The sequence below is a fragment of the Aptenodytes patagonicus genome, chromosome 5 (assembly GCF_965638725.1).
Source record: "Aptenodytes patagonicus chromosome 5, bAptPat1.pri.cur, whole genome shotgun sequence".
In the NCBI taxonomy this organism is placed as follows: domain Eukaryota; kingdom Metazoa; phylum Chordata; class Aves; order Sphenisciformes; family Spheniscidae; genus Aptenodytes; species Aptenodytes patagonicus.
The window spans coordinates 70,501,099-70,525,825 of NC_134953.1; the positions used below are offsets into that span (position 1 = coordinate 70,501,099).

At 37.2% G+C, this 24,727-nt stretch overlaps 1 protein-coding gene across 3 annotated transcripts in view; it reads right to left on the reverse strand.

The window, feature by feature from the left end:
- ZZZ3 (zinc finger ZZ-type containing 3) overlaps positions 1–24,727 on the reverse strand; it is a 65,962-nt gene that overhangs the window by 37,621 nt on the left and 3,614 nt on the right. The gene's annotated exons all lie outside the window — the stretch shown is intronic.

The window sequence follows — 24,727 nt, forward strand, 5'->3', positions numbered from 1 at the left end:
AGGATGAGAATAATGTTGATAACACACTGATGTTTTAGTTGTTGCTGGGCAGTGTGTTATCAACACACTTAGTGCTTACACTAAGTCAAGGGCTTTGCAGCTTCTCATACTGCCCTGCCAGTGAGGAGGCTAGAGGTGCACAAGAAGGTGGGAGGGGACACAGGCAGGACAGCTGACCCCAAACTGGCCAAAGGGATATTCCATACCATGTGACGTCATGCTGAACAAAAAAAAAAAAAACCAACTGTGGGGGGTTGGCCAGGGGGGGCGCAGCTGCTGATCATGAACTGGCTGGGCATTGGTCAGCAGGTGGCGAGCAACTGCATTATGCATCACTTGCTTTGTATATTCTTTTATCATTATTATTATTTTCTCTTCCTTTTCTGTCCTATTAAATTGTCTTTATCTCAACCCACGAATATTACCTTTTTTTCCAATTCTCTTCCCCATCCCACTAGGGGGGAGTGAGCGAACGGCTGTGTGGTGCTAAGCTGCTGGCCAGGTTAAACCACGACAAATGCTAATTCAGGTTTCAAATATAAAATATCTTTCTTGGTTATTTTTGAGTGATTCAATGTATGACACTAAAGATGTGCAAGCAAATGAATTCACAACAGTCACGTGTTAGGGTGTTCAAACCTCAGAAGATATTTGAAGAGATACAAGAAAACAAGTGGTGAAAGATATTACTACAACTAATGAATTATGAAATGCATTGTCAAATATATTTTATAATTAGATACATAATGAAAAACAATTATTTCTGCTATTGAATTTTAATCAACTGAGCAGAACTCAAAACTTGCATTGGCTCCAAATCCCTGAATAACCTTCATCTACACAATAGGAGTGAAATGCTTTCCAGAGTTCACATTAAACCTATTCTTCACCCAAGGAAAACAATGTATGCTACCTTGTTTATAGGGGAAATGAACCAATTTCGATATTGAAAGACAGAAATAAATCTATGGACCCATAAGCCTCACAATGGTTTCAGTTGTCTCCAGAGTTTGGGCACCAGTGCCAATGCCCAACAGCTATTACTTGAAAAAATATACCAGGAATCACATTTACTTTAAGAAAATCTAGTACTATGGAGGCACCATAAATCACTATAGAATAGTGATTACTGAATCTTTCTTCATATTCTGTTGACTTCATAAAAGTGAACTTATTTTCACATTGACAATTCAGAAACCATGATGCGAAATACAAGCTGACAGGTTTCTCCACATTTTTCTTTCTACACAGTTATTATATTTAGATTATATTAAGTCCAAAGCCTTTGGAAATTGTCTTACTTTCAGCCTACTTACAATTTCATACTGGTAAGAGCAGAAAGCGAATTCCACATTAAGTTGGCAATTCAAAATATAAACTGAGCCAAATAAGAGGAGAAGACATTAATTATGTCTAGTTACAGTGAAATTCAATAATGAAAGATATTTCTACAGTGATGTTACATGAATTATCATAAATTCTATTATATGGATAACTAAATCAAATTAGATTTCAATTATTCAGTGGAATTTCTTAATTTAACAAACAGCAGAGAACAGTCATAATAAAAGACAAATAAAGAATGGAAAAACAAGAAGGCAAGGAAAAACACTTTAAAATGCAAGAGAGAAATGACTGAAAGGAATGAACAAAAAGGAACAGTTGCTACTTAGCTATACCAGGAATGGAACCAGAAACAGTGAGAGATGAACTACATAAAGAGCTCCAATATCAAGTGACTTCAGCCTGTGTCCCCCTGCCCCCCTCGCCATCAAGCTTCCTCTGTTTTTAATATTCTGGTATGCTCTCAGTTACTTAAACCTGTATCGTTGCCTTTCCTATAGATCCCTTTAACTGACAGGAAAGACACATATGTAGATACTAAAAGTAAAGAGAGATTTTGACAGGTTTTTGCAAAAACCAAACAACATACCCCAACAAAAATCCCGCAGCTCAGTAACTTTGGTAAAATACAAAATACAGAAAAAAGCCTGAAACAAAATGTAACAGTGAGTCAATCAGAAGGAGGTCTAATCTCAAAATTTTTAATTATTTTACCAGTCCATAAGTAAAGAACATTCACATAAGTTGTTTCAGGAACGGCTGAAATAGTAATGTCAGTCTTTCCTCAGATTTGTACACTTTATCTCCCCTAATTTTCTTTCCCCTAAAACAACCCTATTTTACTCACAGCGGAAAGACACAACCCCTGCTGTGCCTAGTCGCCTTTGGGGAGAGCAAGAGCATTTTAGAAACAGCAAAAAGAATGTGTAAATATCACAAGAGGAGAAACCAAGGCGGGGAAAAAAAGTTTTACCTAGTCAGGATTTTTTGTTTAGTAGCAGTATCTGGGGGGAAAAAAAAAATTTAAAAAAAATTAGGAAACTTTAATCAGGATACACTGAAATGACTGCACCTTAATTACTGCTTAAAAACTAGAAAACAACATTCACAAGAGCTTACTAAGTGAACAATTAAATAAATTATCCCAGAAGTTTCCTTGGAAAAATTATCTTGAAAAGAAACTATTATTTCTTTACATTTCATAACCAATTAGAATGACTTTTTCCACCCAGAACAACCACATCTTCCATAGCAGAGAAATTCAGTGGAAGAGTAATTTAATGTTTTGGGCACCACTCATTGTAGAAGATATTTATGAGTTGGAATAAGGAGTGCAAGGGAAACTGAATATGCTTTTAGGTCTAAGCCATTCTTCAGGGAACCACATCAACATTTAAGAAAGAGAATATTGCAATAAAGACTCAAAGTCTAAAGAGAAAGAATCAGCTAAGAAACAGCATGGTCTGGTTTGCAAAGCCCATTAAAAACGAAGAAGTTACAGGTGAAAGTAGAATGTAACGCAGACAGAGACAAAGCTTTGAAGTAAGAAAGGGACCTAAATTTGTCTCTTGTGGGGAAGGACCTGTGTAAGAAGTCAGCGAGTGAGTGTTGATCCTGAAACCTTATAGGGAATGGTCATACATTAATCAGTATGGAACTTCTTCAGAGTTTGACTGCTTACAGAAATTGTCGATACATCTTACATACAAACAAGAAATTAATGACAGCATAGGATGGAGTTTCAGGGTATGCATTTTAGCATTTGAGAACCCTTAAAGTATTACATAGGTTTAGGCAGACTCTATTGATATACACCATAGTCATATAATCATGCTAGAATTTTTATTTAACTTAACCAGAAGCCTATTTAGCAAAGCTAGTGAATGTTGAACTGTGTGTGTGAAAACCTCTAGCAACAGAGGAAAAAAATTTACATAGAGATGGAAACCAACAGTTGAAGACAGCAGAATGAGGAAACTCCTTCCCAAATATGCAGAATAACCAATTTCTTCACTGGGTTAAGCCAGTACTGGGTATCTGGGAAACAAGTCGATCGTTTAAAGGAACCCCAAGAATTAAGAAACATGTACACAGTTAAAAGTATGTTCAATGTGGCCCTAAGCTAGAAAAGAAATAGAAAAGAGGTCAATATATGAACATACTGGGTGTATCAGCATACAGGACCTGAAAGCAGCAAAGCAACAAAAGCCTCTACTAAAATTGTGTGGTGGTGTTTTTTATATATATGGTACTTATGATGGATATATTAACATTACATACAACATTAAACAAACAAAAAAATCGTGTATTTGGGGAGGAAGGGGGGAAGAGACTCTTGCAACAGGAAAGTCTCCAAAAGTTGTTTGATATCAGTGTTTTATGAAAATGGACAATAGCTACAGCCTTCCACAACAATTCAATCCTAGGAAAGAGAATAATCTGTTCATCTCATCTAGAGTATAATGAATCATCATCTTATATGAAGAGAAATAATCCATTCTCTTCCTGTTCTTCCAAGTCTCATCTAATAATCAGTTTCCACTCATGCTCTGTAATACTGCATGGTGATAAAGACTAAAACTTTTTCCAGTGTTCAGATATTGAAACTGTGGATACCTGATAGCAGTACCACTCACTCCCTAGTTCCACACTGCAGTAAATCCCAAAATTACTTCAGAAACAGTATCTGTAATTGGTGCAGTTACCGTACAGAAGAGCAAATGTGACACGTACATAATTGCCCTCTCCTGTTTCATTTTCTTTCTGCTCTAGGTCTGTGGGACCTTGCCTGCCTCTGGCTGAAAGGAATATTGCAGAATGTTTTATTTCAGTCATAAGACTCTTTGATCATACTTATTTCTGTCATCAGAACTTGTGAGTCCTTAACATACATTCCTTTTTTAAAAACATTGTACATTCTTTTAAAAATCTGTGTCAGATTTTACATTATCTTTTTCAAATTGTAACGCTTCAGAAGAAACATCACTTTTACACACATCTTTCTAATACCAAAAAGCACAACATTTTCTGGGAAAGAAAACAAATCAAAACAAATCTGCATCAATGACAATAATATGGTATGATTTGAGAGTATAAGACTGTGCATAATTTAGCTAGTTTGAGCCAACGTACACTCAATTATTCTATATCTCATCCCAAACTATTTCTTTAATTTTGAAATCCTGCTTCCATTGACCTAATGATTTTCTAGACTGCTATTATAATGCACTTAATATAACTCTATTAAAATAACTGTGACTTTTACATAAGACTATAGCAAAGTCGGCCATATTTCTGAACCTATGAACACTGTCTGTTTCTTTCAGAATCTCTCAGAAACCACTCTGAGCCACTGGCCACTATTTACATTTTAGGAAATAGCAGTCCACTAGGGACTAACTTGCTACTGGTCTATTTCAGTGCAGATATGAAACCGACAGCCAAAATTGGCTTTTCTCAAGCCTCTTTCTAAATTCCACTTCTCCCAAGAATCAGAGTTGACAAAACCTGAGTTTGACATGACCCTGTATCTGTAACTCAGTCTTCTACATTACAGTGGTTTAACAAAGAAAAAGCATAACATTTATCATGAATCTCCTGTTTGTCATTACCTTCTATTACGAGCATGTCATAAATTTTTAACCAATTACTGCATCCATACACTAAGCATGCATGCACACAATCTTTAATTGTTAGCAGAACCCTGTATATGCTTCATGCTATGGCCCTTGGCGGGGGGCGCAAACTTACATCTTCTGGTTTTGCATTTTCCACAGAGAATTACACCAAAGGTATCTTGAATAAGCTTTTGTGTTCTGATTGCCTAGAGACATCCTGATCATTACACCATTATCTTTCTTATCAGCTATACACTCCAGATCACACTATTTCAGTGACATAGAAAAAAAACAATTAGACTGCATACATTTTAAGCATGCATAGTACTGCTTAAGTACATATCTCAAAAGAATATTCATAGATAACGTAAACTAATAAGTAAAACCGGTGTATCTCTGTGGTATAAAATAGCAATTCTTAAATTCTCTGCAGAGCATTAGTATGTTATTTAAAACAGTACATTTTTTAAAATGGAAAGTTTATTGTATAAAATTGCAGAAGATATTTACGTAAACAGAATCTAATCCCTTACAGAAGTATTTGCCCAAGACAAAAAATTAGCATCTTTGAACAGAAGAAAACCTGCACAGACATCAGATTATCAGGACTTTGGTTTATCTCCACATATAAAGCATATCACTTCCTAGCAAAGTGGTATTACTAAATTAGGGATGAATTCCATTTAACAAATTATATTCACCAGTCTATCACATCTAGACTATGCCAGCATCTCTTCCCACACATACTGAGCTTAGCATAACTACATTAGCAAGAAATTAGTTTTCTGGAGAAAGCACTATATTTTACTGATTTTACATTACATCAAAATAAGCAATACTTTCAAATGACAGAAATAACACCCACCAAAAGACATTACAAAGATCTTACTTGAAATAATATATAACAATAAGCGGCTTAAAGCTATAATGAAAGTTTAAACGCAATAGAAATAAAAAAAAATAAATGTTACGAGGCTCCATGGTCTGGAATTACTCTGAGATTTCAGCCATCTCTGTCACAGTAACATTATATTACATATGGTCAAAATACAGTTTGTGAGCATGGGAGTACTTATATTTACTTTATCTTATATATAAGGATAGCAAGATGAAATAAAGAAAATAAAGAAAAAAAATTTAGAATAGTAGGAAAAAATTATCAACAGTTTTTAAAAGTTGTACCACTCCAAACTAACAGGTACACGCTTTACCAAAAAACGAAAACTGGCAAAGAACCGGAACAGATAGCTCAATATGCTAATTTTCTTCCTTAAAATAGACGGGTTCACCAGGCCAGACAAACCTATTCTTACGTAAGAGGGAAAAAAAAAAATCTTTAGAAAGAATCTTCTTATGGAAAAATTGTTTCTAGTTCTTTCTGGGAAAAAAAATGTAATGGAAGAGTAAGCAAGTAAGCTGAACCTGGTACTTAAATGATAGGATGTGTGAAAACAAACAAAAGCTTAACCTCCTTCTCTCCATCACTGTCTTACATTGACCCCTCTTTCTCTAAAACCACAAAATAAAGAAAAAGGTCAAACCAGCAAGTTATATGACAGTCACTACCAATGCACATCTCTTCCTTTGTATCCCTTCCAGTCAGCAGCGAGTTATCAAAATGGCTGACTACACTGATATTTCTCACTCTTCTGGGCTACTTACATGAGGAAATTTATTGGGAGGATGGGTACGATAGAGGCATCACCCCTTTTCCCAGACATTCCAAGATAAGGTTGCAAAGTTACTACATCTAAAACTAAATATGAATTATACAAGTGTAACTGTACAGCAGAACTCTAGAAAAGTAACCACTCTATCAAATTTCTTCTCCTTACAGACAAACTCTAAACTGCTTTCAGTTTCTTATATCTTGGCCAAATTAGAGTTTGCACTGAAATCATGCATTGAAGCATCTGCCTCAGGCTGATATTCCTACCCTGCTGCCTCTCCCCTCAATTCTCAGTCAAAATAATTACTCATTTCTGCACAAATATGGAATTTTTGTTTTAAACCCTCTTACTGCTTAAGACACATCTGACTTTTTCTTCAAGAAGTTTTTCTACCTCCATGTTTCAGAGTAAGAAATTGGAATTTGGCATAAAGAAGCATTTGCCTGAGAACAAAAATCCTGGTGGAGCTGTGATGAAGGCAGGGAATGCTAAACACGAATGGATAGGTAAGGAGAGCAGCTACATTAGCAAAGTGAGTGGATGCTGACTAGAGAAAGAGGCAGACTGGAAATCCTGAAGAACTGCCAGAAGACAGAAAGCTCACAACTGTGAAAGAGGGAAACTGGAACTGGGAATAACTGGAAGAAGCAGACAGGCAGACCTGACAGAATCTGGAATCTTACCTAGTCACAACTAATCTATACACATCACCACAACACCCATCCCAATTATCTTTGTCAACCCAAATATTTGTGGAACTATACTACAAAATGAATCTACAAATAGGTCTGAGATGAAAATATCACCGTTTCTTTTTTTTCTTTTCAGATGGGTCCAGACGGATCAATTTTTCCTGTGGGTGATATTAAAGGACAATGTGCTGCAGCACAAGAGTGAGATCATGTGGCCAGAACCAAAGGTGAAGATGTGAACTTTGTAAGGTGGTACCAAAGCCCTACAAACAATAAACTACATTCCACACTTCAACACACCACCTAATACTGCTTCATCTTACCAGCAAAATGCAAAAAAAGGATCAATTACTGTGACATCATTTAATACAAACTGCATTTAGCATGAATAAAGACAGTAGCCTTAACTAAACACCCTTACTGAACTTACTAATCAGTCAATAAAGTAACTGTTGTCTGCTACAATTAACTTACCAAGAAAACTAAAACCAGACTACCCAAATAACTTTCATGTCCCACTCCAAAAAAATCACACTTAACCTCACCTATTGGCCATCACTCTGTATCCTTCCCACCCCACCTACCCACTCCACTATATCATCCTAGATGAAAGTCCCACTCTAAATTATAATATACTTTTCATGTGAAACCATTCAGCTGCTAAATACCTTCGCTGTTATCCAAAGAACATCTCCTGTGCAGGATTACCAAAACACGTGACTAACATCTTTGAGATACATTAAATTACACAGGTTCTTGAAAAGCTCATTACAAAATTAATTAAACTAACTTGATTACAGTAACCATTTATCAAAATGTTATTCTAGCAGAATCGACTCCAAAAGTATTTAATCTCTTAACCACAGCTAGAACATAGTTTTATACCAATAAATAGGAAAAAAATTATTTATTTCCTAATGAAGTTATTATTGCAATATGCAGAAAATATCAAGCATAAAAAGACATTTCTTTTTTCCTACTGGTAGGCTGCAATTGTAAGGGGTCATCAAGTACTTAATAACCCTGCTAACAGCTTACAGATGAAAAGGAAGCTGATAAAGAAAAACAGTGCTCCTTTGCTTTCTTAAAAGCCCCAAGATAAACCAGTTTGTTCATTTGTGTGGAATACTACACTGGAAATATCTACTCTGTCTGATTTACTTTCGGAACAGTGATTGCAAACATGCTACCCTATGAAATACACTGTAATGTGCATATTGTATGAAATACTTTATAGAATATATTTTTATCCCAGATGATTTTCAGTCAAGGGCATGCATCTGAAATATACCAACTAATATACTTCTTTATATGCAAAATTACAGCATCAGCTACATAAGCCTCAGAAGGCTACCATAATGACAGACACTGACGTACAAGATAGAGCTGTACTACATACACACAACCAGGTATTCTGCATGGGTTGTACTTAGAAGTGCTGTTGCATGGGTACTAAGGCAAGTACCAAACCAGAGAGTTTGGAAGACGGGAGCATGAAGCATGCAACACTTCCTGTAAAATATTTTGAGTGTTGCATCAGAATTAAAATGTTTTTGTTCTCAGTTTTTCATCAAAATTTAAAATGTCCCCTCTGTCCCCAAAGGAGGGGAGAAAAAAAGTGAGAAGGAAGGATGTTTTTCCAGTTATCTCCATTAATGAAAAATGTCTTAACCACTTATTTTCCATCTGATAATACTTTTGACTCAATCTAGGAGATAAGCATGTTATTCTATAAGCAGACCAGCAAAACTGCTATCCTATGGGCTGGCTCTTTATAGTCCTAAATGCAACCCAGTTCTGCCAGACATCCCATCTCACTTCCAACATTTTGAAAAACTTCATGTTCGTCCCTCTGGCAATCTCCAAAACTGAAGGATGGTGTGGCCAGTTCCAATCTATACAATGCACTGACTAGACTGCTAGCAAACCATGTATAGCAGGTAACTGCTGGGCTCAAACTGCAATCCTCCTTAAAAAGGAGACTCCAACTTTCATGAAAGCTGCAAACTCTTTACACTTCTGGGATCTTCACTCCCAGCTAAATTTAGGGGGCGTTGCTAAAGTTGGCCAAGAGGTTCAAATGTTACTCAGTGATAACAGTAAACAAATAGAGGGACATCTTAGAATCATAGAATCATAGAATCATTAAGGTTGGAAAAGACCTCTAAGATCATTGAGTCCAACCGTCAACCCAACACCACCATGCCCACTAAACCATGTCCCTAAGCGCCTCATCTACGCGTCTTTTAAATACCTCCAGGGATGGGGACTCAACCACTTCCCTGGGCAGCCTGGTCCAATGTTTCACCACTCTTTCAGTAAAGAAATTTTTCCTTACATCCAATCTAAACCTCCCCTGCCGCAACTTGAGGCCATTTCCTCTTGTCCTATCGCTTGTTACTTGGGAGAAGAGACCAACACCCACCTCGCTACAACCTCCTTTCAGGTAGTTGTAGAGAGCGATGAGGTCTCCCCTCAGCCTCCTTTTCTCCAGGCTAAACAACCCCAGTTCCCTCAGCCGCTCCTCAGAAGACTTGTTCTCCAGACCCCTCACCAGCCTCGTTGCCCTTCTCTGCACACGCTCCAGCACCTCAACGTCCTTCTTGTAGTGAGGGGCCCAAAACTGAACACAGTATTCGAGGTGCGGCCTCACCAGGGCCGAGTACAGGGGCACGATCACTTCCCTCCTCCTGCTGGCCACACTATTTCTGATACAGGCCAGGATGCCATTGGCCTTCTTGGCCGCCTGGGCACACTGCCAGCTCATGTTCAGCCGGCTGTCGACCAGCACCCCCAGGTCCTTTTCCGACAGGCAGCTTTCCAGCCACTCTTCCCCAAGCCTGTAGCGCTGCATGGGGTTGTTGTGGCCGAAGTGCAGGACCCGGCACTTGGCCTTGTTGAACCTCGTACAATTGGTCTGGGCCCATCGATCCAGCCTGTCCAGGTCCCTCTGCAGAGCCTTCCTACCCTCGAGCACATCAACACTCCTGCCCAACTTGGTGTCGTCTGCAAACTTACTGAGGGTGCACTCGATCCCCTCATCCAGATCATCGATAAAGATATTAAACAAGACCGGCCCCAAAACTGAGCCCTGGGGAACACCGCTCGTGACCGGCCGCCAACTGGATTCAACTCCATTCACCACAACTCTCTGGGCCCGGCCGTCCAGCCAGTTTTTGACCCAGTGAAGAGTACACCTGTCTAAGCCATGAGCCGCCAGCTTCTCAAGGAGAATGCTGTGGGAGACGGTGTCAAAGGCCTTGATGAAGTCTAGGTAGACCACATCCACAGCCTTTCCCTCGTCCACTAGGCGGGTCACCTGGTCATAGAAGGAGATCAGGTTGGTCAAGCAGGACCTGCCTTTCATGAATCCGTGCTGGCTAGGCCTGATCCCCTGGTTGTCCCGCTCATGCCTTGTGAGCGCCCTCAAGATGAACCGCTCCATAATCTTCCCTGGCACCGAGGTCAGGCTGACAGGCCTGTAGTTCCCTGGATCCTCCTTCCGGCCCTTCTTGTAGATGGGCATCACATTGGCAAGCCTCCAGTCATCCGGGACTTCCCCCATTAACCAGGACTGCTGATAAATGATGGAGAGCGGCTTGGCGAGCACCTCCGCCAGCTCTCTCAGCACTCTCGGGTGGATCCCATCCGGCCCCATAGACTTGTGAGCATCCAGGTGGCGTAGCAGGTCATTGACTGCTTCCTCTTGGATTACGGGGGGTTCATCCTGCTCGCCATCCCGATATCTCGTCTTCTTGCCTAAGCTAAAGGGTTGATCTAAATTATGGCTCTAAATGCTTAAAACACATTCTGGACAGACTGGGGGTGGCGGGGAATCCAGAACTATCCTGGCATCTATGAACAAAAGAAACGAAGCCTGTCACAGCTATGCTGTGGCCCTGCTGCGTCTTCTGAACAGATGCATTTTCACGCTCCCAAAATTACAGGCATCCCTTGCCACACAAGCTGATACTGCAGGTATAATTGTAGCACCACTCACCATGTAACCAAACAGATGTGTTCTCATATGCTACGTGTTCTAGAAAGCAATGGACTAGCTTGTAAGACAAACTATGCTTTAACCTTGAATTTAAATACTGTAGTAGCCTGCTACCATAGAATCATAGAATAATTTAGGTTGGAAAAGACCCGTAAGATCATCAAGTCCAACCGTAAATGACTTGCCTTATGTTGCTTTTTGATTGGCAGTTATTTTTAAAAGCCCTAGCTCTTTTAAATGCTCATGTGGCTGTGTTATGACTGACTTTGATATATTAATAAAATTGTATAGCGCAACTGACTTTGTAATACCGAGTCAAGTCTCTGGCCCACAGCAAGCAGAGAAATATCTATTTTCTGCAGAAACAGTCTGAGATACTACAGCCGTTGAAATGTTTCACTGCTATACCTCTATGCTAGAACCTCAACATTGTTGCAGTTCTCAAAATAGTGATCTGTGGCAAAAAGACCCATGCCTACTTTTTCTTCCAGCCTTCCATACAGGATATTGTTTATTTTCATTGTCTCTTTTTGCTGTTTGGTCTAATACACAACACAACCGCTAGCTACATTTAGCCGTACATGATAGCTTTGCCTTTGCAGGTAGTCTTTCAAAGCAGTTTTGAGCACATTCCTGTTCTGTGAGCTGGATGTGAGCATCATCTACACGGAGAATGAGCCTGTCTCCCCAGGAGTACTTGAAGGCAGACAGAAATTTTCTCGCAGCGCTTGGGCATCCTGACAGAACAGCAGATATCAGCACTTACAATGTCTTACAATTTATTCTTAGATTCTTTCCAAATTCTGCTTTGTAACTGACACTGAGCTTGTTAAGCAGAGAGGTTTCATACCCGTCTATAGTTCGATGTTCTCATTCTTTGTTCAGTCTGTATTTAAGTGTTCTGAATAAAAGACCATTATGCACATTTCAGTCTACTTGGATTCCTGAAGTTTCAACTGGCAAGTACTGAAGGTGTTTTAAGTGCATTAGCAACTGCATTTTTTAATAGCTCTTAAAGTAACAGTGACCAGCCACTTTCTGTTTGATTGCTGTCCTGTCTCTGGGCACAGAAAAAAAACCTTTCAATATGAACATTATCGTATACCTTTTCCTTTTAATTACAGCGTACCTACTGGTAATAGAGGCCTTGATTTAAAAAACCCAAACTTCCTTTTAAGAGTGGTCCCAGTTCAACTAATACATTACTTTGTCTAGCTGCTTCTGTCTACATCCAACTACTTCCAGATAGGATAGCTGGCCAGAATTTCCTTGATTTAACAGTACAATGGTAGTCTATTTTCCTTTTTTATTCTAATATATATATATATATTTCAAATAGGACTATGATTGCATCATGTGTAATTTTGTTTTGCTTGATTGCTATTTTGCTTTCTTCTCTTGCTCTGCTCAGAAAGTCTTTGTAGGCCAGTACACTCACTGATAAACAATACGCTGCATTTAATTTCCTGAGGTTTCTGTGTTCTGCCTTGCCTATGCTTACAGTACTAACTGGAAATACAAAGAAAGTTCTGTTTGGCCTGCATTTACATTTAAAATCTCAGCCTTTTAGTTACTGCTTACTTTCTCAATATGAACATTTTTTTCACTTGAACACTTTGGCATAAAATGCCGTTATCACCCTGTAAAAAACCCAGAAGAAGAGTATTTTTTTTGACCGTAATTACAGGTCTTTGCTTTTCTTGTGACCACTGGTAAATAATCTTTAGGATTGCTCTACTTACATTTTTCATCTAGATGCAGGCTTGCTCATCAGTTTTGCAGTTTCTACAGCCCTTGGCACAGTAAAAGCTCAGTCCAGTCTGATTCACATTTTTTTTATCTTTGAAAGTCACAAATTAATTCCCTTGAAAGATTCAGCCAGAAGAGTAAAACTTTGCACACAGTACAACTACGCATAGGTTGTTTTTTTCTCCAGGTATCTTATTAACTTGTTAAATATACGTATTTTATACATTTAAAATGCATTTCTAAGCATTTCTGAGATTTTACACTGTTACTGTAAACCCACCATTAACCTGTTAACACATTGCTGAAATACAATTACAGTTTATCCTCTGTATGCTTTTCTTTTTGCTTCCTTTACTCAACTTTGTGATATAAGGAATACTGAGGTATTCTGCTTTATTATTGTTCTTCAGGGTTATTTTGTTTTGCAATACTCAGTTTATGATTTCCTACACCTACATGAGAAAATTTACTTTCAAAACTATGTTCACTGTTCAAGCATAAAATGAAAGACTGCCTACAAAGTGAAAAATTCATTCCAATGCTATTATCCCTTCCCACTTCCTGAATACTTTATCAAGCACTTTCTAAATTTGTTCCATGCTCCAGATATTGAGATGTTGCACTACATATACAGAGCAAAAGGGACTTACCTATTACCGCCTAAGCACATGCACATACCTGTCACCTATGCACATATACACTCAATTCCCGTTATACATTAATTGACTATCCATTTTCAAAATTTCTTCCTCACTAACTTTAAAGTAAATCAATTATTTTAAACTTTATTAATTTCAAACCTCTTTCCTCACATTGACTCAGACCAAAGGTCTATCTAGTCAGTACTTTGTCTCCAACAGCAGCCATAAGCAGATGGCTAGGGAAGAGCTGCTGTATACAATACCTTTCCAGCTTCCAACTATTTTTAGCTCAGGTCCCTCTTAAGACATATGCGATTTCTATCTTTTTACTAAACTTCAATGGATTTCTCTTCCATGAATTCTCCCTGTCTTCCCTTGAGCTCCCATAAATTTTTAGCATTCAAGCTATCCCACTGATGTGTTTGTAAAAGGCAATTCTCATTTTTCATTTTTACAAATGGGTATAAAGACCCATAACCTGGCAAAAAGGAAAGGCTGCAAGGTTAGATAGCCGATGCAACTCTCTCAGCAACTTCAGTTTTAACTCTTTCTCCTTGCTGCTTTCAATTGTATTTTTTTTATTGGCAGAATAAAATTTTTGTGTTTCACTCAGAGCTACCCCTTCTGCTTCACTTTTTATGACTTTGCGTATATACATTTTTCCAGGAATAAAGAAAAAAAAAAAAAAAGATCCATGGTATTATCAATGGTGGAAAGCTACTGCATAAACAAAGTATGCCTTTTCAACTACAATGTCATGGATGTTTCAAATGGATACACTCAGTACTAGTAACCTAGGTATATGTTTGCAGTTTTAATCTACCCTAATAGAACATATGAGACTTCAAGGTTTTAAATAGCATCTTGCCTTTTCTCATTTTAATTTTCTGAAACTGAAGTAATTTCTGACAGCTCTGACTTTCACCCTTCGTCTCAAGACGATAGGACTCATGACTACAGTAATATTTCACTGATTTTATACTTCATCAGTTATTAATTCAATAATACAGTGCAAACTGTGACCACATTTTAATAAAATAACAATTAGAACATTTAACCTTTTATATAAATATATGTCTGGCTATGGTATCTAAAATTCTTAGTAATAACTATTTCCAAAAATAAAAAGAAGATGCTCATCCTACCATTCCTCGCAATTACCCTATAACAGCAGGTAAAAGGACTGAAGAAACATAAAAAGGCTATTAAAATTCCAGGTTCAGCCACTAGAGACTTTCTCAAAGCACAAGAACAAAGGAAAAGAGAGCTACCGTCTACCTTCAGCACATTTTATCACAGATCCAGGCAACAGGAAGGAGCTGCCAGAAGCTGGGTCAGAGAGTGTGAGTTACATAGTTTCCATACCTATCCTAAGCAAACATGAGCAGATTGCCAGAGTTCAGACAGTTTCCTGAACGGCTAACCCATCACAGCAGTACAAAATCTGCACTAGCAGTTAAGTTCTTGCTCTCCACAAGCATGGGCTTTGCCTCTGAAATGCACACCAGATTGCCCACATACTGTATCAAGTGACAACACATTTAAAAACTTCTAATTTGAAGAGATTAGATAAAGCTTAGAGTAAATGGCTAAGTTATTTACTATGGACTTACATATTGACTTACACAAATACAATGTAAAATGGATTTTTTTCTGATTTTTATCCCTCTGAAACATTCAGTTATAGAGATCTGATTACTCCAGATGTTTATTTCTTACAAGACCAAAAACAATTTGACCAGTAGCTTTCCGAGTTTGCCGCAGATACAGTTGGGAATCTTTATAGTATGAATTTGAAAATAATCAATAAAAGCAGTTACAAAGTTAGAAATCACATTCATTCACTTTGTCATATGCATGTTTGCATTTATAGAGTAAAGATATCAAGCAGAAGACTCTACATAGCTTTTTTTAATAATAAATCACTTACAGTTTGCCAGTGATGTCCTAAAAAAGCCTTACTAACCCTTTCTAAGACACAGTTTTTTCAAACAATTCTAAGGAATTTAACAGTGCTATGTCAAACCAAGTGCTATGCTTATTCCTTAGTACCTCTGAAGAGCTGACATCAAGTATTAAGTACGGATTAACTTGACAAATGTAATTTACATGCCAACCATAAAACTGCTTAACCTTTTTTAAAATACTATAAAAAAATAACTGATTGTCAGTTCTCTTAGAGAACATCTAAGATTTCTGTATAAAAATATAAAATTATTCAGCTATGAACAACTGTATTACCCACAGCATAATGCTGTAGCCATAAAAAAAAAATAAATACAGTAAGAATATAGCCCCTAAGCTATATCTTGAATATACAAAGCCTTCATAACTCCATGATATATTATCTCTCCTAGGGCAGTAAGCAATTAAACACATTCCTTTCTTGATAACAGGAGAAAAAAAAATACGTAACCCCCCCGTACCTTTAAACATTAGTTTCACTGTATCTAGAAACAAAGAAAGTACTGAAATACAGTGACCACGTATGGCATGGCAGACCTGAGGACATACCTTTATTGTACACTCCCAGAATTAATGGATATTTTATTTGGCTTCTCTCTTTGGTGTTCTGCGTAGAAAAGCTATCCCAAACCTTTGATTATTCTTGTTGCCTTTTTCTGTACTAAGTCTAGCAGAAAGATCAGTGCAGGATAATCATATTCAAAGCCTGGCCTATGTATGTCATGGATTTTTACCATAGAATAGTAATGTTTTATGTTATGACCCCTTTCTAATAATACTTAACACTATTTACTTTTTTTGACAGCTAGTGAAAACCGAGTTGATGTTTTTACAGAAATGTCTATCAGAACACTTTCCTTGAGCAGTGATAGCTGACTTAAAGTCAGGGTTGGGTTTTTTTGCATGAAGTTGTTTTATTCTCATGCACTACTTCACATTTCTGAAAATGAATTCCTGCTTCTATTTTACCACCCATTCGCTCAGTTTTGTGAGATCCTTCTACAACTCTGACTCAAGACAGTGGTGAAATCAAGAGTCATCAGATTTGTATCATCTCTAGACTATTATCAGAGTAAAGGGGTTTTTTTTCTGCAATCACTGAAAGAATTTTATTAAAATATCACTACTCTATAAGTATTTGATCAAAATTAACAATTCTGATAATCTTCTAACATTTAAACCACCTGCTTATGTTGACTAAAAATCCCCCTCTTAAATTATGTGCCAGCTAAGGTGGGCACTACCTCCTTTCTGGAGTTCTGCATGCATACAGTTTGGATTATCCTTGCTCAGTTGAGGAAAACATTAAAAACATTTTTTTATTCACTCTTAGTGGTGAGGAAGAGCAACTCTACGCTGTCCGTGTATTTAAACAGCCACCAAGGAAATAAATCCACGTGTGAGTTAGCAGAATCATAATTAGAAGTATGTTATGCCAGTCCAGCAGCCTATGTTGAAGGTTACACATTCATTGACAATGAAGGTTATGAAGAGCCAATGGCAAACACCTTCTTTAGCAACTGAACCCTCTTTCAGCAGTTGGCTTGATTTAGAAAGGCTTCCACTGTTAACCCAAGTGGGTAACTCTCATGAGGATCTCACCATTTTGCATCCTAATTACTGCAATGCTCTTTTCCTCTACTCCCTGCTCCACTCGTATCCATTTAGATACTTCTCCAAAGAGCATTTCCTTAGTTTATTGCTTTGTCCAAGACACCACTTTCCTTATATCTTTCTAATAGAGCAAACAAAGCCACACCCATCTATCATCTTGCTCCTTATCAAAGGGTTGATTCACATTCTGGTGAGCCTTCAATCATTCTTTCTTTAATTTTGCAAGAAGACTTCCCAGGTGAGGTTTCATTTTACTGTTAAGTGATTTAATCTACAAAAAAGAGCAATCCCACTCCCCTGTAACTCTCAGGCGCATCATCCTGATTTTTCCCATGCATTTGCTTTAGTATTCAATCCGATCTCACAATGAGCTGATTTAGAAAATACAAACCCCCACAAAAGAGCCATTATTTTTCTGCTGGTTTAGCTCCTTGAACAGGCTTACTGTAATGGTCAAATGAGCACAGGTGCCAGTGGAAAGCAGGGGTCACAACTATGTATTTTGGTGACAGATAGTCGTTGGATCAGGTTAGCTGTAATGTGAAGCCTTACTCTCAGGCTCTCCCTCACGCTTTGTAAGCGTAAGAAGCACAGTTACTTCTTTTAACGTGAAACTCTAATCTTCCATGATGAGGATAAAAATATTTTATAACCGATGCACGGGAAATAATTCAACCATCTTACTGTTTCCGTCTATCTGTATTGCCCAGCTATAACCTGTATTATTCTGGAACTGTGAACTCCTTGGGGGAAACGTTCTTTCTGTCTGCTTCTGCAAAGCAGGGGTCATCGCATCATCTTTATTTTCATTCTGTTTTACTGTTCACTTGGATATAAAACTGTTAAAATTCTATTGAAAATTTAACTGAAATCCAGTTGATGCAAGTCTTCACTGACAAAACCTGAGGCACAGAAAAGGCATCAGAGGAAAAAAAAAATAGACCACCTATATTCTGATTTGTTACTGATTCAAACCCTTGGGCTCTTTTTGACATCTTCCATTATGGGAAATGTAGCCAGTGAAGGTCAAAAAGAAACATTTGTCTAGACTTCAACAGAAGTTAATTTCTACGTATAAGAAAAGCAAACTTTTGTTTCAAAGCAGTAGCAAGAGCTAACCAACTAGGGAAGCTGTAACTATAGCCCACAAGTAGTAAAGGACACATTTAAGGGAGGATAAACAAACAGAATTCAATTCTAGCTCATGCCACTGCTGCAAATCAGGCCTACTGACAGAATGGATAGGATAAGAAACGTCCGCATGATTATTTGGTACAAGTCATAGAACAAAGCTATAGTGACACACGAATCAAAACTGAAAATGGTACCAAGAATATTACACAATAAGCCTCTCTAGAGCTCTCCTGTTTCTCATGGAGAATCTCCTGACCTTTTGGGATGGTTTCTTTGGGAGAATTTCTTGGACCAAGTAAATACAGACATACAATAATCTAACAAGAGTTTTTTAAAAAGGCGGTTGATCTAACTGCAACTAAATTCAATTATGAGCTATACCCTAAAAGCAGGACACAAAGGTCTGATCACCAGTTACCTCTCAAGTGGAAAATCGATGAGACATGAGTCACGCTGGGTAAAATGACATTAACTGGCCTGCCTTTACCTCCATACCCCTGCAAAGATTCCCTCCCTACATTCAGAATTTCTATAGGAGAAAAAAAAATAACCCTTCATGCAATATAGGAAGTTTCAATGAAACTACTTCTGGGCTGTAATTAACCAGGGATATTTTCAGATCATGAGTGACATAACTGAAATTCACAAATATTAACAAAAAATTAATTACCTATATTGTTGGTGTAGGACTTTTTTGAGGGTAGTCATAAAACAACAACAACAAAAGACTGTCTAGATCTTAACATCAAGAAATCTGTTCCTTTACACTTACACACTTGGAGAATTTGAATGGTCCTGACAGCAAACTGTACTCCATAAAGCAATCCATTTATGATAACAAAATATAAAGGATTCTTGAGGATTTGCAAAATTCTCTTTGGTTCAACAACAACTAAGACCTTCAAACTACATGTCAAGAACCACACTGAGGTGAGACTTAGCATCTAAAAAGTCTTGAAATGAACTGTAAAGTAGGAAAAGAAAACTGAAAAAGACAGACTTCACTTTGGGGTGGGAGGGGTCAGGAGAGGGGGAAGCTCTATTTGCACTAGGACATCATACAAAGAATAAATGTTTCTCATTGTCCTTTTCAGCACTGGCTGTGAGATGGCAGCTATGTGAAGAACCTTTTCTATCTGAAGTATCTTAGGAATCCTCTTAACAAAGGATCCGTGGATTCCCAATTACACGATCCAGAGAAATTCTCGGCTGACCTCACTGAAGAGAAATGAGATTAACTACACTTTGTTCTGTTAGAAACCACTTCCTCACAGATGGATTTCAAACTATGCAAGCATATATGAAAAGTAATTGCATTACTGCAGCCTCCACAATGATACTGTGTATAATGATTTTTTCAGCCTTTCTGCATTTTTTGCAATGCAACAGAATACAGCAGAATTGACAGAAAATTGACGCAATAAACACCACGATCCTGCTAAAAACAGAAAACTAGTTTAAAAAAAAAATCATAAGCTGTAGTAGCTTTCTATTTTGCCTATTTTTCCAGGGCAAAATAAATTAAAAAAAAAAACAAACAGAAAATTTGCAGACTGAGGACTGAAAAGAACTGAGAACATCTGGTTAGCTTCCTTTCTCCTGAAGCCTAGCTTTTGAGGAAGTACCCAAAGAACAGTGCTGGCAGAAAACATTGTCAAATCTTTTCAAGTGACAATTTAGGCAGAGTAGGTACTAACAAAAGCAATATAATCATGTATACCTAACCAGTAAAACTCGCTGCTAGTTACACTCTGACTTTCAGAGACACGTACAGAGAAAGCACAAGTAAGTGAAAAGAAGGTAGTGGGTGGAAGAGAAAACATATACCGATATATTCTAACTTTAGAATGATTAATAAAATACAATTTTTAAAGTTGCCAAAGAAATTTTGTACACTTGGAAACAGAAAAAAACAAGCAAACAAACCCCAGCACCTGTTGCAGTGTTAATAGATTCCCACTCCAAGTCTTTCAGTCAGTCACTGTCTATACACTCCCCCAGTCCACTCTGCAAGAAATGCTTCTCCAAACTCCAGGTTAAAACAGCATTTTTCAAACAGTTCTGTCTGACAATTTCTTCTCAGTTACAGCTCTTCAGGTGGAGCTTAGGGAATAGGTGCATCTGTCTCTGCCTAAGACTTAAGCCTTTGTGCCCTTGATGCATGAGATACTGTGACCCCTTTATAATACTCTACAAAAAAGCCTCTGTACTGCAGTGATACATATAAGGAAAATCCCTGGAAGACTTAAAATATTTGAGGAAAGGAACAGATTCCTTTTCTGACACCATTCTAATATAGTGAACAGTGTTTGCATTCTTCCTTTATTGATTTTTAGAAAGAGGATTCTCATTAACAGCTCTGAGATCACATTTATTTAACTGAAATAAAGTATACGAAACGGTTAGAATTAACTTCCACCACGTCCTGCTGCATTTGCAACTATATGTAAGCAAACATTGCATCAGGATCTAAAACCAGTGCCATGTCAGTTACCAACACTTTGTTTCTCAATGGTTTAGTGACCAATTTCCCATCAATTACAACAAACAGAATGATGACACTCTGTGAAGTGAAAGTATATATAAAGTTTAACCCATATCATTGGTAAGATGGAAAAATGCCCTGAAAGCCTAATTACAATTAGGCAGTAATAGATCGAAACCATTATTTTATCTAAATCCTCTACACTCTTTAAACGTTGAGAATGTGATAGAATTTATTTCACTTTAACCCTTTTCCTAGTTACAGAGCACATACATAAGTGACACAGAGCCTATCCTTCAGTCACCATTAAGCCCAAGGCAACTTTGTTAAATTTCAAAAATCAGAAAAGCTTCAACAAGGTCACATGGAATGTAGGCAGTCGATTTTGAACAGAAGTAGTGCAGAATGATTCATTAAACTGAATTTGGTTCAAAACACAATTTTACCAAATTGTCCAGTATTTTTAACCCTAAAAAGCTTTAACAACTCATTTGTGTCAAGGTTAGTTCTTCCAATTTAATCAAGTATTTTTAAATCACCTAAAAAAATCTCAGAGGAGAAATTTTGTTTAAAACTAGTCTATGTAGTAGAAAGGATACATTTCTATTCAGACTCTTCCATATTGTGGCTATTACACAGCAACAGGCATGAAAGACTGAAACGTATTTCTAATTCATGGAACACAAACCAATTTTAAATAACATCATATTTATATAACAAACTCTTCAGGAACCTGAAGATACTTTGTAAGTTATGATTATCCCTCAAAATACATCTCTCAGATAATAACTGTTATCTCTATTTTACAGAAAGAAGGTGAAATTGCATGATTTGCTCTGTTTCAGAGCCTGGAATGCACCTGATTCCCTGGCTCCCTAGCTTAATCTTTTGAACTTTGCTTCTCTTCAATGAAGTCTCCTGAAAGACTTTGACTCTAGCTCAGTTTATTTCTACTGGATCGTAAAAAACACATAAAGGTAAGTCAAAGATATTAAATCTACAATGAAGACCCTATTAAAGTTATTTTCAATATTACATTACAGAAGGCTTTAATAAATGCTTTATTAAAAAACTTTTAATGAATATATTTGATTTTTTTTTTTTAATTAAATCTTACGAACTGTCACATCACTAATTTTTTTTGCTCCACCATGGAGTTTTGTTTTGGTTTTTTAAATCATGGCCAGCAAATTACAAAGATCATAAAAATGTGGAGACATCTAATGCTGACAAGTCATCCTACCTCCTGTGCCAAGGACCGACCAACTATACCTAAATCACCTCTAAAGGGAGGTTATTTAACCCTTTCTAGAGCACTTTCAGCAACAGATATCCCATTACCTCCCTCAGATATTTAACCCTGTGATTTATCTACCCACAGTACTGGAAAGTTTTTCCTAACATCGCGATCTCCTTTTGTGCTCTTTAGGACCATTATTTCTTATCCTACCTAGAGATAACAGTTTATTACATTCTTCTCTGTAGTGATCTTTACCATATTTGAAGCCTATTATTATGCCTCCCCATCTCTGCTTTAGACTAAACAAGTGCAATTCTTTCAGTCCTTCCTTAAAGGTCATTATTGCAACTCTTCTCTAAATACTCTTCAATTGGTCCAAATCTGTTTGAAGTAGAGTAACAAAAATGGAGACCATACATCATCTGAGGCCTTACGCTGAATACTGCAGAAGAATTTCCTATCTTGTATGCAACAACAATCCTGTTCATATATCCCAGTATGACTCTTTTTTTATACAACTGTCATGACTCCTTTGTGTTCATTTTGTGATACAGCTGCTTATTTGCAGAACTGTCGCCCAGCCAGTTGTTTCTCATATTTATGTTTATTGTTGCTACCCAAACATATTATTTTGTGTTTCTCTTTACTGAACTGCATCCCATATAGTTCAGGTCATTCATCCAATTTGTCAAGACCATTTCACACTCTAATGCTTGTATTCCCTCCCAGATTTGTACTGTCCAGGCAGTTAGTAAATCTGCTTTGTTCTATCATCCAGCTCACAAACTGAAAGACTAAACAGGATTAAATTCAGAAAATACACCTGTACAATTCCACTCAATGCATGCCTTCAATTTGAAATGTCCTTAAAGCATTTAATTAATAAGTAACTAACCAGCATGGCAAATCTTCTCTGACAGTATCTATTTTTGGTGTTTCTAGATTCTTTAGCTGTGGAGATAAAATTCCTAACTTCAACACTACCGTGCAGGCAGAGTATCTTTCAAACACAAATATACAGGGGAGGCTCTACCACTCTCCTCCCCCTTTAATATATTTGTATGTGGCACAGTAACCCAGTTGCATAGCTCCTCCGATTTTGAATTTGGGCTGTTTTCCTTTCCTATACTAGAGATAATACAGAGACACTTCAATTCACAAAAAAAAATCACTAGCTCTGAAAAATTCAGATCTTATGTACATATATACACACCACCACCCCCCAATAAAACAAAAACAACAAAAAAAGGAGGATGTTACCATTTAGGTACCAACAGGCAAACTCTCAAGAACACCCATTTCCTTTTTGACTTTCAAATTTTCTAACTAAAATAAGTGTTTTAAACAAAGTTCAAATCACTACATTTTAGGGACACAAATCAGGTATTTCTCACGACAAAGCTGTAAGAGACTGACAAAATCCCACTGCTCTACTACTGACATATTCTCTAAAAGGTAAGCTTTTACCCTTCTTACCACTAGTTTGTCTAGCACATGTGTACCCACTAATCAAAACAAATATTTGTGTTTAAATACTGTATTTAAATCTGAACTAGTAAAAACACATCTAAAATCTTGGACAATCAAATTGTCTATCTTGCCAACATTCATATTCCTATGTCCTATGATGAAGTTCAACAGCCCAGAAAAAATGGAGAGCAGCTAATGGCAATCTAATAGATAAAACATTGCTACAAGGACAATCAACTGTTTTCTGAAGCAACAAGACACAAAGCGATCAGCTTAATGCAAAGCAAAAATATTTAAATTGAGTATCAGGTAAAACTTTAACCATGGGTTGATGAGCTGCTGAAACAAGCAACACAAAGAGGAACTTTGTCATCAGAGGGAATGATCTCGCTACACTTCCAAAGGGCAGAGGACTGGACTAGCCGACCTTTCTGTATTTCTATGTTTAACTGAATTCATTATAAGCATCAAAACATCAAAGTAACCTTAAAGAACAGTTAGTGTAAGGGAAGCTACTAAGATTTTTGTCTGAAGATATAAAAAACTCTTGTATGACAAATTATCCGTATAAGGGAAAGTAGTTAAATGCAAACTGTTAACAAATACACAAATTTTGAACACAAACTGTACAAACTATCAGCCTACTACACTACAAAACCAAAACTGAGTATTTTGACTACAAAGCTGCACTTAATCAGAGAATCTTTTTGAAAGTCTTTTTGTTTGAAAACCAGTGTCCAATAAGAAAGAAAACACACTATTTAATGTTCAGCTCTGCATTTCTTAAGTGTGTTTTACAAGTTACTCAAACAGAAAGAAGGTTTTCACAAAAGCAAAATAAACTCTCATGACGGTTCTTCTACAACCAAGGCAGTTTTTGAAGCAGAAACCATATTTACAATGTTCTTAGAACTAGAACAATAAACCCTTAAGTGTTAGAGTGTAAAGTTTACCAGAGGCAAGTTCTTATAATCAGCAGCTTGATTTCCAGCAAAGAACACTTAACTTGGAAACTAAAAAAGAACTTCCTCACTACAGAAGTGAGAAAGTTTCTCACTTTCTGCAACTTCACTCCCGCCTACAGAGGTGGCAGAATTTTTCTTATT